Source organism: Channa argus, unplaced genomic scaffold (assembly GCF_033026475.1).
Source record: "Channa argus isolate prfri unplaced genomic scaffold, Channa argus male v1.0 Contig034, whole genome shotgun sequence".
Taxonomy (NCBI): domain Eukaryota; kingdom Metazoa; phylum Chordata; class Actinopteri; order Anabantiformes; family Channidae; genus Channa; species Channa argus.
The window spans coordinates 237471-251879 of record NW_027125253.1 but is presented as its reverse complement, the minus strand read 5'-3'; the positions used below and the strand labels follow the sequence as shown (position 1 = coordinate 251879).

General features: G+C 41.6%; 15 pseudogenes; all 15 read left to right on the top strand.

Annotated features, from left to right (window-relative positions):
* The first annotated feature begins 498 nt into the window (after nucleotides 1-498).
* LOC137117339 (5S ribosomal RNA) lies at nucleotides 499-617 on the top strand (annotated as a pseudogene).
* Nucleotides 618-1484: 867 nt separating this feature from the next.
* Nucleotides 1485-1603, top strand: LOC137117166 (5S ribosomal RNA; annotated as a pseudogene).
* Nucleotides 1604-2460: 857 nt separating this feature from the next.
* Nucleotides 2461-2579, top strand: LOC137117326 (5S ribosomal RNA; annotated as a pseudogene).
* An 857-nt stretch (nucleotides 2580-3436) lies between these two features.
* On the top strand, nucleotides 3437-3555 carry LOC137117338 (5S ribosomal RNA; annotated as a pseudogene).
* Nucleotides 3556-4422: 867 nt separating this feature from the next.
* LOC137117163 (5S ribosomal RNA) lies at nucleotides 4423-4541 on the top strand (annotated as a pseudogene).
* Nucleotides 4542-5398: 857 nt separating this feature from the next.
* LOC137117238 (5S ribosomal RNA) lies at nucleotides 5399-5517 on the top strand (annotated as a pseudogene).
* Nucleotides 5518-6370: 853 nt separating this feature from the next.
* Nucleotides 6371-6489, top strand: LOC137117424 (5S ribosomal RNA; annotated as a pseudogene).
* An 867-nt stretch (nucleotides 6490-7356) lies between these two features.
* Nucleotides 7357-7475, top strand: LOC137117337 (5S ribosomal RNA; annotated as a pseudogene).
* An 867-nt stretch (nucleotides 7476-8342) lies between these two features.
* Nucleotides 8343-8461, top strand: LOC137117162 (5S ribosomal RNA; annotated as a pseudogene).
* An 867-nt stretch (nucleotides 8462-9328) lies between these two features.
* On the top strand, nucleotides 9329-9447 carry LOC137117325 (5S ribosomal RNA; annotated as a pseudogene).
* An 857-nt stretch (nucleotides 9448-10304) lies between these two features.
* Nucleotides 10305-10423, top strand: LOC137117433 (5S ribosomal RNA; annotated as a pseudogene).
* Nucleotides 10424-11290: 867 nt separating this feature from the next.
* LOC137117161 (5S ribosomal RNA) lies at nucleotides 11291-11409 on the top strand (annotated as a pseudogene).
* An 857-nt stretch (nucleotides 11410-12266) lies between these two features.
* On the top strand, nucleotides 12267-12385 carry LOC137117385 (5S ribosomal RNA; annotated as a pseudogene).
* Nucleotides 12386-13252: 867 nt separating this feature from the next.
* On the top strand, nucleotides 13253-13371 carry LOC137117160 (5S ribosomal RNA; annotated as a pseudogene).
* Nucleotides 13372-14238: 867 nt separating this feature from the next.
* On the top strand, nucleotides 14239-14357 carry LOC137117159 (5S ribosomal RNA; annotated as a pseudogene).
* The last annotated feature ends 52 nt before the right edge of the window (nucleotides 14358-14409 follow it).

Here is a 14409-nt window from a genome sequence, read left to right as displayed (position 1 = left end):
ATTTTTGAATTGTTAGGTTTTGTGCCGTGGTTTTGTTTATAAATTGTATATTTTGTAAATAGTATTAAATCTGTAGGGGTGAACTGCAATTTTCTTTGGACTGTTTTCACATTAGGGAGTTAGGGTTAGCGACTGTCTTTTGGTTTGTTTATTTCTATCAGGCTAGCTAGCACTTTCTGTGGGAAATGGCTTATTTTGTTTATTATGATGGCCTTGGTTCGCCCTGAGTTGTAGTGTCATGTTTTGTTTGACACTTTCTTTCGTTTAAAATAAATATCATTCTGTTGGAATATATCGATCCTGGATTTTGGTTTGGGGATCGGAGAGGGAACATGCTAATTTATCTTTGTATGTTGCACCCTGACCCCCTAGACAAGGGCGTAACAGACCAGTACAGTTATAGTACTTTGTACTTTGCCACATTTATCTTCTTCTTAGCAAGTGTCATGCATTCTGCTACTCCAGCGTTTTTAAGAGCTGTTGATGATGTCAAATGCAGATTACGGCCACACCGCTCTCTAAGCGCCCGATCTCGTCCGATCTCGGCAGCCAAATGGAGCCGGGCCTGGTTAGTACTTGGTAGGAAGACCGCCTGGGAATACCAGGTGCTGTAAGCTTTTTTGCTTGGGTTTACGGGCAGCACAAGCTGGTGTTACTGCCTATTTATTCATAGAAATTGTTCTATATTTTCATCAAATTTTGTTCTTTCATTGCTGTTTTGCTACTTTATTGGTTTGTCAACCATCGTGCTTCATTACTAGTAGACCATGTTACGGTCCTGGCCATATGTGTTGTTTTTATTTTGTTGTTCTTATAGGTGCCCTGCCTGATTGGCCGGATTTGGGGGAAGTACAGGAAGCTGATTGGTCCATCCTACACTTCCTGGAGTTTTAAAAGTACGGTTCCCAACAGCTAGCGAGGCTCTTTCTGGCAGCAGCACCTGTTTGCTGTTCTTGGTTTCCAAACTTTATTTAGCATTTTTGAATTGTTAGCTTTTGTGCCGTGGTTTTGTTTATAAATTGTATATTTTGTAAATAGTATTAAATCTGTAGGGGTGGACTGCCATTTTCTTTTGATTGTTTTCTCTTGTTTTCACATTAGTGAGTTAGGGTTAGCGACTGTCTTTTGGTTTGTTTATTTCTATCAGGCTAGCTAGCACTTTCTGTGGGAAATGGCTTATTTTGTTTGTTATGTTGGCCTTGGTTCACCCTGAGTTGTAGTGTCATGTTTTGTTTGACACTTTCTTTCGTTTAAAATAAATATCATTCTGTTGGAACATCTCAATCCTGGATTTTGGTTTGGGGATCGGAGAGGGAACATGCTAATTTGTCTTTGTATGTTGCACCCTGACCCCCTAGACAGGGGCGTAACAGACCAGTACAGTTATAGTACTTTGTACTTTGCCACATTTATCTTCTTCTTAGCAAGTGTCATGCATTCTGCTTCTCTAGCGTTTTTAAGAGCTGTTGATGATGTCAAATGCAGCTTACGGCCACACCGCTCTCTAAGCGCCCGATCTCGTCCGATCTCGGCAGCCAAATAGAGCCGGGCCTGGTTAGTACTTGGTAGGAAGACCGCCTGGGAATACCAGGTGCTGTAAGCTTTTTTGCTTGGGTTTACGGGCAGCACAAGCTGGTGTTACTGCCTATTTATTCATAGAAATTGTTCTATATTTTCATCAAATTTTGTTCTCTCATTGCTGTTTTGCTACTTTATTGGTTTGTCAACCATCGTGCTTCATTACTAGTAGACCATGTTACGGTCCTGGCCATATGTGTTGTTTTTATTTTGTTGTTCTTATAGGTGCCCTGCCTGATTGGCCGGATTTGGGGGAAGTACAGGAAGCTGATTGGTCCATCCTACACTTCCTGGAGTTTTAAAAGTACGGTTCCCAACAGCTAGCGAGGCTCTTTCTGGCAGCAGCACCTGTTTGCTGTTCTTGCTTTCCAAACCTTATTTAGCATTTTTGAATTGTTAGGTTTTGTGCCGTGGTTTTGTTTATAAATTGTATATTTTGTAAATAGTATTAAATCTGTAGGGGTGGACTGCCATTTTCTTTTGATTGTTTTCACATTAGGGAGTTAGGGTTAGCGACTGTCTTTTGGTTTGTTTATTTCTATCAGGCTAGCTAGCACTTTCTGTGGGAAATGGCTTATTTTGTTTATTATGTTGGCCTTGGTTCGCCCTGAGTTGTAGTGTCATGTTTTGTTTGACACTTTCTTTCGTTTAAAATAAATATCATTCTGTTGGAACATCTCGATCCTGGATTTTGGTTTGGGGATCGGAGAGGGAACATGCTAATTTGTCTTTGTATGTTGCACCCTGACCCCCTAGACAGGGGCGTAACAGACCAGTACAGTTATAGTACTTTGTACTTTGCCACATTTATCTTCTTCTTAGCAAGTGTCATGCATTCTGCTTCTCCAGCGTTTTTAAGAGCTGTTGATGATGTCAAATGCAGCTTACGGCCACACTGCTCTCTAAGCGCCCGATCTCGTCCGATCTCGGCAGCCAAATGGAGCCGGGCCTGGTTAGTACTTGGTAGGAAGACCGCCTGGGAATACCAGGTGCTGTAAGCTTTTTTGCTTGGGTTTACGGGCAGCACAAGCTGGTGTTACTGCCTATTTATTCATAGAAATTGTTCTATATTTTCATCAAATTTTTTTCTTTCATTGCTGTTTTGCTACTTTATTGGTTTGTCAACCATCGTGCTTCATTACTAGTAGACCATGTTACGGTCCTGGCCATATGTGTTGTTTTTATTTTGTTGTTCTTATAGGTGCCCTGCCTGATTGGCCGGATTTGGGGGAAGTACAGGAAGCTGATTGGTCCATCCTACACTTCCTGGAGTTTTAAAAGTACGGTTCCCAACAGCTAGCGAGGTTCTTTCTGGCATCAGCACCTGTTTGCTGTTCTTGGTTTCCAAACCTTATTTAGCATTTTTGAATTGTTAGGTTTTGTGCCGTGGTTTTGTTTATAAATTGTATATTTTGTAAATAGTATTAAATCTGTAGGGGTGAACTGCAATTTTCTTTGGACTGTTTTCACATTAGGGAGTTAGGGTTAGCGACTGTCTTTTGGTTTGTTTATTTCTATCAGGCTAGCTAGCACTTTCTGTGGGAAATGGCTTATTTTGTTTATTATGATGGCCTTAGTTCGCCCTGAGTTGTAGTGTCATGTTTTGTTTGACACTTTCTTTCGTTTAAAATAAATATCATTCTGTTGGAATATATCGATCCTGGATTTTGGTTTGGGGATCGGAGAGGGAACATGCTAATTTATCTTTGTATGTTGCACCCTGACCCCCTAGACAAGGGCGTAACAGACCAGTACAGTTATAGTACTTTGTACTTTGCCACATTTATCTTCTTCTTAGCAAGTGTCATGCATTCTGCTACTCCAGCGTTTTTAAGAGCTGTTGATGATGTCAAATGCAGATTACGGCCACACCGCTCTCTAAGCGCCCGATCTCGTCCGATCTCGGCAGCCAAATGGAGCCGGGCCTGGTTAGTACTTGGTAGGAAGACCGCCTGGGAATACCAGGTGCTGTAAGCTTTTTTGCTTGGGTTTACGGGCAGCACAAGCTGGTGTTACTGCCTATTTATTCATAGAAATTGTTCTATATTTTCATCAAATTTTGTTCTTTCATTGCTGTTTTGCTACTTTATTGGTTTGTCAACCATCGTGCTTCATTACTAGTAGACCATGTTACGGTCCTGGCCATATGTGTTGTTTTTATTTTGTTGTTCTTATAGGTGCCCTGCCTGATTGGCCGGATTTGGGGGAAGTACAGGAAGCTGATTGGTCCATCCTACACTTCCTGGAGTTTTAAAAGTACGGTTCCCAACAGCTAGCGAGGCTCTTTCTGGCAGCAGCACCTGTTTGCTGTTCTTGGTTTCCAAACTTTATTTAGCATTTTTGAATTGTTAGGTTTTGTGCCGTGGTTTTGTTTATAAATTGTATATTTTGTAAATAGTATTAAATCTGTAGGGGTGGACTGCCATTTTCTTTTGATTGTTTTCTCTTGTTTTCACATTAGTGAGTTAGGGTTAGCGACTGTCTTTTGGTTTGTTTATTTCTATCAGGCTAGCTAGCACTTTCTGTGGGAAATGGCTTATTTTGTTTATTATGTTGGCCTTGGTTCGCCCTGAGTTGTAGTGTCATGTTTTGTTTGACACTTTCTTTCGTTTAAAATAAATATCATTCTGTTGGAACATCTCGACCCTGGATTTTGGTTTGGGGATCGGAGAGGGAACATGCTAATTTATCTTTGTATGTTGCACCCTGACCCCCTAGACAGGGGCGTAACAGACCATTACAGTTATAGTACTTTGTACTTTGCCACATTTATCTTCTTCTTAGCAAGTGTCATGCATTCTGCTTCTCTAGCGTTTTTAAGAGCTGTTGATGATGTCAAATGCAGCTTACGGCCACACCGCTCTCTAAGCGCCCGATCTCGTCCGATCTCGGCAGCCAAATAGAGCCGGGCCTGGTTAGTACTTGGTAGGAAGACCGCCTGGGAATACCAGGTGCTGTAAGCTTTTTTGCTTGGGTTTACGGGCAGCACAAGCTGGTGTTACTGCCTATTTATTCATAGAAATTGTTCTATATTTTCATCAAATTTTGTTCTCTCATTGCTGTTTTGCTACTTTATTGGTTTGTCAACCATCGTGCTTCATTACTAGTAGACCATGTTACGGTCCTGGCCATATGTGTTGTTTTTATTTTGTTGTTCTTATAGGTGCCCTGCCTGATTGGCCGGATTTGGGGGAAGTACAGGAAGCTGATTGGTCCATCCTACACTTCCTGGAGTTTTAAAAGTACGGTTCCCAACAGCTAGCGAGGCTCTTTCTGGCAGCAGCACCTGTTTGCTGTTCTTGCTTTCCAAACCTTATTTAGCATTTTTGAATTGTTAGGTTTTGTGCCGTGGTTTTGTTTATAAATTGTATATTTTGTAAATAGTATTAAATCTGTAGGGGTGGACTGCCATTTTCTTTTGATTGTTTTCACATTAGGGAGTTAGGGTTAGCGACTGTCTTTTGGTTTGTTTATTTCTATCAGGCTAGCTAGCACTTTCTGTGGGAAATGGCTTATTTTGTTTATTATGTTGGCCTTGGTTCGCCCTGAGTTGTAGTGTCATGTTTTGTTTGACACTTTCTTTCGTTTAAAATAAATATCATTCTGTTGGAACATCTCGATCCTGGATTTTGGTTTGGGGATCGGAGAGGGAACATGCTAATTTATCTTTGTATGTTGCACCCTGACCCCCTAGACAGGGGCGTAACAGACCAGTACAGTTATAGTACTTTGTACTTTGCCACATTTATCTTCTTCTTAGCAAGTGTCATGCATTCTGCTTCTCCAGCGTTTTTAAGAGCTGTTGATGATGTCAAATGCAGCTTACGGCCACACCCCTCTCTAAGCGCCCGATCTCGTCCGATCTCGGCAGCCAAATAGAGCCGGGCCTGGTTAGTACTTGGTAGGAAGACCGCCTGGGAATACCAGGTGCTGTAAGCTTTTTTGCTTGGGTTTACGGGCAGCACAAGCTGGTGTTACTGCCTATTTATTCATAGAAATTGTTCTATATTTTCATCAAATTTTGTTCTTTCATTGCTGTTTTGCTACTTTATTGGTTTGCCAACCATCGTGCCTAATTACTAGTAGACCATGTTACGGTCCTGGCCATATGTGTTGTTTTTTTTTCTTGTTCTTATAGGTGCCCTGCCTGATTGGCCGGATTGGGGGGCAGTACAGGAAGCTGATTGGTCCATCCTACACTTCCTGGAGTTTTAAAAGTACGGTTCCCAACAGCTAGCGAGGCTCTTTCTGGCATCAGCACCTGTTTGCTGTTCTTGGTTTCCAAACCTTATTTAGCATTTTTGAATTGTTAGGTTTTGTGCCGTGGTTTTGTTTATAAATTGTATATTTTGTAAATAGTATTAAATCTGTAGGGGTGAACTGCCATTTTCTTTGGACTGTTTTCACATTAGGGAGTTAGGGTTAGCGACTGTCTTTTGGTTTGTTTATTTCTATCAGGCTAGCTAGCACTTTCTGTGGGAAATGGATTATTTTGTTTATTATGTTGGCCTTGGTTCGCCCTGAGTTGTAGTGTCATGTTTTGTTTGACACTTTCTTTCGTTTAAAATAAATATTCTGTTGGAACATCTCGATCCTGGATTTTGGTTTGGGGATCGGAGAGGGAACATGCTAATTTATCTTTGTATGTTGCACCCTGACCCCCTAGACAGGGGCGTAACAGACCAGTACAGTTATAGTACTTTGTACTTTGCCACATTTATCTTCTTCTTAGCAAGTGTCATGCATTCTGCTTCTCCAGCGTTTTTAAGAGCTGTTGATGATGTCAAATGCAACTTACGGCCACACCGCTCTCTAAGCGCCCGATCTCGTCCGATCTCGGCAGCCAAATAGGGCCGGGCCTTGTTAGTACTTGGTAGGAAGACCGCCTGGGAATACCAGGTGCTGTAAGCTTTTTTGCTTGGGTTTACGGGCAGCACAAGCTGGTGTTACTGCCTATTTATTCATAGAAATTGTTCTATATTTTCATCAAATTTTGTTCTCTCATTGCTGTTTTGTTACTTTATTGGTTTGTCAACCATCGTGCTTCATTACTAGTAGACCATGTTACGGTCCTGGCCATATGTGTTGTTTTTATTTTGTTGTTCTTATAGGTGCCCTGCCTGATTGGCCGGATTTGGGGGAAGTACAGGAAGCTGATTGGTCCATCCTACACTTGCTGGAGTTTTAAAAGTACGGTTCCCAACAGCTAGCGAGGCTCTTTCTGGCATCAGCACCTGTTTGCTGTTCTTGGTTTCCAAACCTTATTTAGCATTTTTGAATTGTTAGGTTTTGTGCCGTGGTTTTGTTTATAAATTGTGTATTTTGTAAATAGTATTAAATCTGTAGGGGTGGACTGCCATTTTCTTTTGATTGTTTTCTCTTGTTTTCACATTAGGGAGTTAGGGTTAGCGACTGTCTTTTGGTTTGTTTATTTCTATCAGGCTAGCTAGCACTTTCTGTGGGAAATGGCTTATTTTGTTTATTATGTTGGCCTTGGTTCGCCCTGAGTTGTAGTGTCATGTTTTGTTTGACACTTTCTTTCGTTTAAAATAAATATCATTCTGTTGGAATATATCGATCCTGGATTTTGGTTTGGGGATCGGAGAGGGAACATGCTAATTTATCTTTGTATGTTGCACCCTGACCCCCTAGACAAGGGCGTAACAGACCAGTACAGTTATAGTACTTTGTACTTTGCCACATTTATCTTCTTCTTAGCAAGTGTCATGCATTCTGCTACTCCAGCGTTTTTAAGAGCTGTTGATGATGTCAAATGCAGATTACGGCCACACCGCTCTCTAAGCGCCCGATCTCGTCCGATCTCGGCAGCCAAATGGAGCCGGGCCTGGTTAGTACTTGGTAGGAAGACCGCCTGGGAATACCAGGTGCTGTAAGCTTTTTTGCTTGGGTTTACGGGCAGCACAAGCTGGTGTTACTGCCTATTTATTCATAGAAATTGTTCTATATTTTCATCAAATTTTGTTCTTTCATTGCTGTTTTGCTACTTTATTGGTTTGTCAACCATCGTGCTTCATTACTAGTAGACCATGTTACGGTCCTGGCCATATGTGTTGTTTTTATTTTGTTGTTCTTATAGGTGCCCTGCCTTATTGGCCGGATTTGGGGGAAGTACAGGAAGCTGATTGGTCCATCCTACACTTGCTGGAGTTTTAAAAGTACGGTTCCCAACAGCTAGCGAGGCTCTTTCTGGCATCAGCACCTGTTTGCTGTTCTTGGTTTCCAAACTTTATTTAGCATTTTTGAATTGTTAGCTTTTGTGCCGTGGTTTTGTTTATAAATTGTATATTTTGTAAATAGTATTAAATCTGTAGGGGTGGACTGCCATTTTCTTTTGATTGTTTTCTCTTGTTTTCACATTAGTGAGTTAGGGTTAGCGACTGTCTTTTGGTTTGTTTATTTCTATCAGGCTAGCTAGCACTTTCTGTGGGAAATGGCTTATTTTGTTTGTTATGTTGGCCTTGGTTCACCCTGAGTTGTAGTGTCATGTTTTGTTTGACACTTTCTTTCGTTTAAAATAAATATCATTCTGTTGGAACATCTCAATCCTGGATTTTGGTTTGGGGATCGGAGAGGGAACATGCTAATTTGTCTTTTTATGTTGCACCCTGACCCCCTAGACAGGGGCGTAACAGACCAGTACAGTTATAGTACTTTGTACTTTGCCACATTTATCTTCTTCTTAGCAAGTGTCATGCATTCTGCTTCTCTAGCGTTTTTAAGAGCTGTTGATGATGTCAAATGCAGCTTACGGCCACACCGCTCTCTAAGCGCCCGATCTCGTCCGATCTCGGCAGCCAAATAGAGCCGGGCCTGGTTAGTACTTGGTAGGAAGACCGCCTGGGAATACCAGGTGCTGTAAGCTTTTTTGCTTGGGTTTACGGGCAGCACAAGCTGGTGTTACTGCCTATTTATTCATAGAAATTGTTCTATATTTTCATCAAATTTTGTTCTCTCATTGCTGTTTTGCTACTTTATTGGTTTGTCAACCATCGTGCTTCATTACTAGTAGACCATGTTACGGTCCTGGCCATATGTGTTGTTTTTATTTTGTTGTTCTTATAGGTGCCCTGCCTGATTGGCCGGATTTGGGGGAAGTACAGGAAGCTGATTGGTCCATCCTACACTTCCTGGAGTTTTAAAAGTACGGTTCCCAACAGCTAGCGAGGCTCTTTCTGGCAGCAGCACCTGTTTGCTGTTCTTGCTTTCCAAACCTTATTTAGCATTTTTGAATTGTTAGGTTTTGTGCCGTGGTTTTGTTTATAAATTGTATATTTTGTAAATAGTATTAAATCTGTAGGGGTGGACTGCCATTTTCTTTTGATTGTTTTCTCTTGTTTTCACATTAGGGAGTTAGGGTCAGCGACTGTCTTTTGGTTTGTTTATTTCTATCAGGCTAGCTAGCACTTTCTGTGGGAAATGGCTTATTTTGTTTATTATGTTGGCCTTGGTTCGCCCTGAGTTGTAGTGTCATGTTTTGTTTGACACTTTCTTTCGTTTAAAATAAATATCATTCTGTTGGAACATCTCGATCCTGGATTTTGGTTTGGGGATCGGAGAGGGAACATGCTAATTTGTCTTTGTATGTTGCACCCTGACCCCCTAGACAGGGGCGTAACAGACCAGTACAGTTATAGTACTTTGTACTTTGCCACATTTATCTTCTTCTTAGCAAGTGTCATGCATTCTGCTTCTCCAGCGTTTTTAAGAGCTGTTGATGATGTCAAATGCAGCTTACGGCCACACTGCTCTCTAAGCGCCCGATCTCGTCCGATCTCGGCAGCCAAATGGAGCCGGGCCTGGTTAGTACTTGGTAGGAAGACCGCCTGGGAATACCAGGTGCTGTAAGCTTTTTTGCTTGGGTTTACGGGCAGCACAAGCTGGTGTTACTGCCTATTTATTCATAGAAATTGTTCTATATTTTCATCAAATTTTGTTCTTTCATTGCTGTTTTGCTACTTTATTGGTTTGTCAACCATCGTGCTTCATTACTAGTAGACCATGTTACGGTCCTGGCCATATGTGTTGTTTTTATTTTGTTGTTCTTATAGGTGCCCTGCCTGATTGGCCGGATTTGGGGGAAGTACAGGAAGCTGATTGGTCCATCCTACACTTCCTGGAGTTTTAAAAGTACGGTTCCCAACAGCTAGCGAGGCTCTTTCTGGCATCAGCACCTGTTTGCTGTTCTAGGTTTCCAAACCTTATTTAGCATTTTTGAATTGTTAGGTTTTGTGCCGTGGTTTTGTTTATAAATTGTATATTTTGTAAATAGTATTAAATCTGTAGGGGTGAACTGCAATTTTCTTTGGACTGTTTTCACATTAGGGAGTTAGGGTTAGCGACTGTCTTTTGGTTTGTTTATTTCTATCAGGCTAGCTAGCACTTTCTGTGGGAAATGGCTTATTTTGTTTATTATGTTGGCCTTGGTTCGCCCTGAGTTGTAGTGTCATGTTTTGTTTGACACTTTCTTTCGTTTAAAATAAATATCATTCTGTTGGAACATCTCGATCCTGGATTTTGGTTTGGGGATCGGAGAGGGAACATGCTAATTTATCTTTGTATGTTGCACCCTGACCCCCTAGACAGGGGCGTAACAGACCAGTACAGTTATAGTACTTTGTACTTTGCCACATTTATGTTCTTCTTAGCAAGTGTCATGCATTCTGCTTCTCCAGCGTTTTTAAGAGCTGTTGATGATGTCAAATGCAGCTTACGGCCACACCGCTCTCTAAGCGCCCGATCTCGCCCGATCTCGGCAGCCAAATAGGGCCGGGCCTTGTTAGTACTTGGTAGGAAGACCGCCTGGGAATACCAGGTGCTGTAAGCTTTTTTGCTTGGGTTTACGGGCAGCACAAGCTGGTGTTACTGCCTATTTATTCATAGAAATTGTTCTATATTTTCATCAAATTTTGTTCTCTCATTGCTGTTTTGTTACTTTATTGGTTTGTCAACCATCGTGCTTCATTACTAGTAGACCATGTTACGGTCCTGGCCATATGTGTTGTTTTTATTTTGTTGTTCTTATAGGTGCCCTGCCTGATTGGCCGGATTTGGGGGAAGTACAGGAAGCTGATTGGTCCATCCTACACTTGCTGGAGTTTTAAAAGTACGGTTCCCAACAGCTAGCGAGGCTCTTTCTGGCAGCAGCACCTGTTTGCTGTTCTTGCTTTCCAAACCTTATTTAGCATTTTTGAATTGTTAGGTTTTGTGCCGTGGTTTTGTTTATAAATTGTATATTTTGTAAATAGTATTAAATCTGTAGGGGTGGACTGCCATTTTCTTTTGATTGTTTTCTCTTGTTTTCACATTAGGGAGTTAGGGTCAGCGACTGTCTTTTGGTTTGTTTATTTCTATCAGGCTAGCTAGCACTTTCTGTGGGAAATGGCTTATTTTGTTTATTATGTTGGCCTTGGTTCGCCCTGAGTTGTAGTGTCATGTTTTGTTTGACACTTTCTTTCGTTTAAAATAAATATCATTCTGTTGGAACATCTCGACCCTGGATTTTGGTTTGGGGATCGGAGAGGGAACATGCTAATTTATCTTTGTATGTTGCACCCTGACCCCCTAGACAGGGGCGTAACAGACCATTACAGTTATAGTACTTTGTACTTTGCCACATTTATCTTCTTCTTAGCAAGTGTCATGCATTCTGCTTCTCTAGCGTTTTTAAGAGCTGTTGATGATGTCAAATGCAGCTTACGGCCACACCGCTCTCTAAGCGCCCGATCTCGTCCGATCTCGGCAGCCAAATAGAGCCGGGCCTGGTTAGTACTTGGTAGGAAGACCGCCTGGGAATACCAGGTGCTGTAAGCTTTTTTGCTTGGGTTTACGGGCAGCACAAGCTGGTGTTACTGCCTATTTATTCATAGAAATTGTTCTATATTTTCATCAAATTTTGTTCTCTCATTGCTGTTTTGCTACTTTATTGGTTTGTCAACCATCGTGCTTCATTACTAGTAGACCATGTTACGGTCCTGGCCATATGTGTTGTTTTTATTTTGTTGTTCTTATAGGTGCCCTGCCTGATTGGCCGGATTTGGGGGAAGTACAGGAAGCTGATTGGTCCATCCTACACTTCCTGGAGTTTTAAAAGTACGGTTCCCAACAGCTAGCGAGGCTCTTTCTGGCAGCAGCACCTGTTTGCTGTTCTTGCTTTCCAAACCTTATTTAGCATTTTTGAATTGTTAGGTTTTGTGCCGTGGTTTTGTTTATAAATTGTATATTTTGTAAATAGTATTAAATCTGTAGGGGTGGACTGCCATTTTCTTTTGATTGTTTTCACATTAGGGAGTTAGGGTTAGCGACTGTCTTTTGGTTTGTTTATTTCTATCAGGCTAGCTAGCACTTTCTGTGGGAAATGGCTTATTTTGTTTATTATGTTGGCCTTGGTTCGCCCTGAGTTGTAGTGTCATGTTTTGTTTGACACTTTCTTTCGTTTAAAATAAATATCATTCTGTTGGAACATCTCGATCCTGGATTTTGGTTTGGGGATCGGAGAGGGAACATGCTAATTTATCTTTGTATGTTGCACCCTGACCCCCTAGACAGGGGCGTAACAGACCAGTACAGTTATAGTACTTTGTACTTTGCCACATTTATCTTCTTCTTAGCAAGTGTCATGCATTCTGCTTCTCCAGCGTTTTTAAGAGCTGTTGATGATGTCAAATGCAGCTTACGGCCACACCGCTCTCTAAGCGCCCGATCTCGTCCGATCTCGGCAGCCAAATAGGGCCGGGCCTTGTTAGTACTTGGTAGGAAGACCGCCTGGGAATACCAGGTGCTGTAAGCTTTTTTGCTTGGGTTTACGGGCAGCACAAGCTGGTGTTACTGCCTATTTATTCATAGAAATTGTTCTATATTTTCATCAAATTTTGTTCTCTCATTGCTGTTTTGTTACTTTATTGGTTTGTCAACCATCGTGCTTCATTACTAGTAGACCATGTTACGGTCCTGGCCATATGTGTTGTTTTTATTTTGTTGTTCTTATAGGTGCCCTGCCTGATTGGCCGGATTTGGGGGAAGTACAGGAAGCTGATTGGTCCATCCTACACTTGCTGGAGTTTTAAAAGTACGGTTCCCAACAGCTAGCGAGGCTCTTTCTGGCATCAGCACCTGTTTGCTGTTCTTGGTTTCCAAACCTTATTTAGCATTTTTGAATTGTTAGGTTTTGTGCCGTGGTTTTGTTTATAAATTGTGTATTTTGTAAATAGTATTAAATCTGTAGGGGTGGACTGCCATTTTCTTTTGATTGTTTTCTCTTGTTTTCACATTAGGGAGTTAGGGTTAGCGACTGTCTTTTGGTTTGTTTATTTCTATCAGGCTAGCTAGCACTTTCTGTGGGAAATGGCTTATTTTGTTTATTATGTTGGCCTTGGTTCGCCCTGAGTTGTAGTGTCATGTTTTGTTTGACACTTTCTTTCGTTTAAAATAAATATCATTCTGTTGGAACATCTCGACCCTGGATTTTGGTTTGGGGATCGGAGAGGGAACATGCTAATTTATCTTTGTATGTTGCACCCTGACCCCCTAGACAGGGGCGTAACAGACCAGTACAGTTATAGTACTTTGTACTTTGCCACATTTATCTTCTTCTTAGCAAGTGTCATGCATTCTGCTTCTCTAGCGTTTTTAAGAGCTGTTGATGATGTCAAATGCAGCTTACGGCCACACCGCTCTCTAAGCGCCCGATCTCGTCCGATCTCGGCAGCCAAATAGAGCCGGGCCTGGTTAGTACTTGGTAGGAAGACCGCCTGGGAATACCAGGTGCTGTAAGCTTTTTTGCTTGGGTTTACGGGCAGCACAAGCTGGTGTTACTGCCTATTTATTCATAGAAATTGTTCTATATTTTCATCAAATTTTGTTCTCTCATTGCTGTTTTGCTACTTTATTGGTTTGTCAACCATCGTGCTTCATTACTAGTAGACCATGTTACGGTCCTGGCCATATGTGTTGTTTTTATTTTGTTGTTCTTATAGGTGCCCTGCCTGATTGGCCGGATTTGGGGGAAGTACAGGAAGCTGATTGGTCCATCCTACACTTGCTGGAGTTTTAAAAGTACGGTTCCCAACAGCTAGCGAGGCTCTTTCTGGCAGCAGCACCTGTTTGCTGTTCTTGCTTTCCAAACCTTATTTAGCATTTTTGAATTGTTAGGTTTTGTGCCGTGGTTTTGTTTATAAATTGTATATTTTGTAAATAGTATTAAATCTGTAGGGGTGGACTGCCATTTTCTTTTGATTGTTTTCTCTTGTTTTCACATTAGGGAGTTAGGGTCAGCGACTGTCTTTTGGTTTGTTTATTTCTATCAGGCTAGCTAGCACTTTCTGTGGGAAATGGCTTATTTTGTTTATTATGTTGGCCTTGGTTCGCCCTGAGTTGTAGTGTCATGTTTTGTTTGACACTTTCTTTCGTTTAAAATAAATATCATTCTGTTGGAACATCTCGACCCTGGATTTTGGTTTGGGGATCGGAGAGGGAACATGCTAATTTATCTTTGTATGTTGCACCCTGACCCCCTAGACAGGGGCGTAACAGACCATTACAGTTATAGTACTTTGTACTTTGCCACATTTATCTTCTTCTTAGCAAGTGTCATGCATTCTGCTTCTCTAGCGTTTTTAAGAGCTGTTGATGATGTCAAATGCAGCTTACGGCCACACCGCTCTCTAAGCGCCCGATCTCGTCCGATCTCGGCAGCCAAATAGAGCCGGGCCTGGTTAGTACTTGGTAGGAAGACCGCCTGGGAATACCAGGTGCTGTAAGCTTTTTTGCTTGGGTTTACGGGCAGCACAAGCTGGTGTTACTGCCTATTTATTC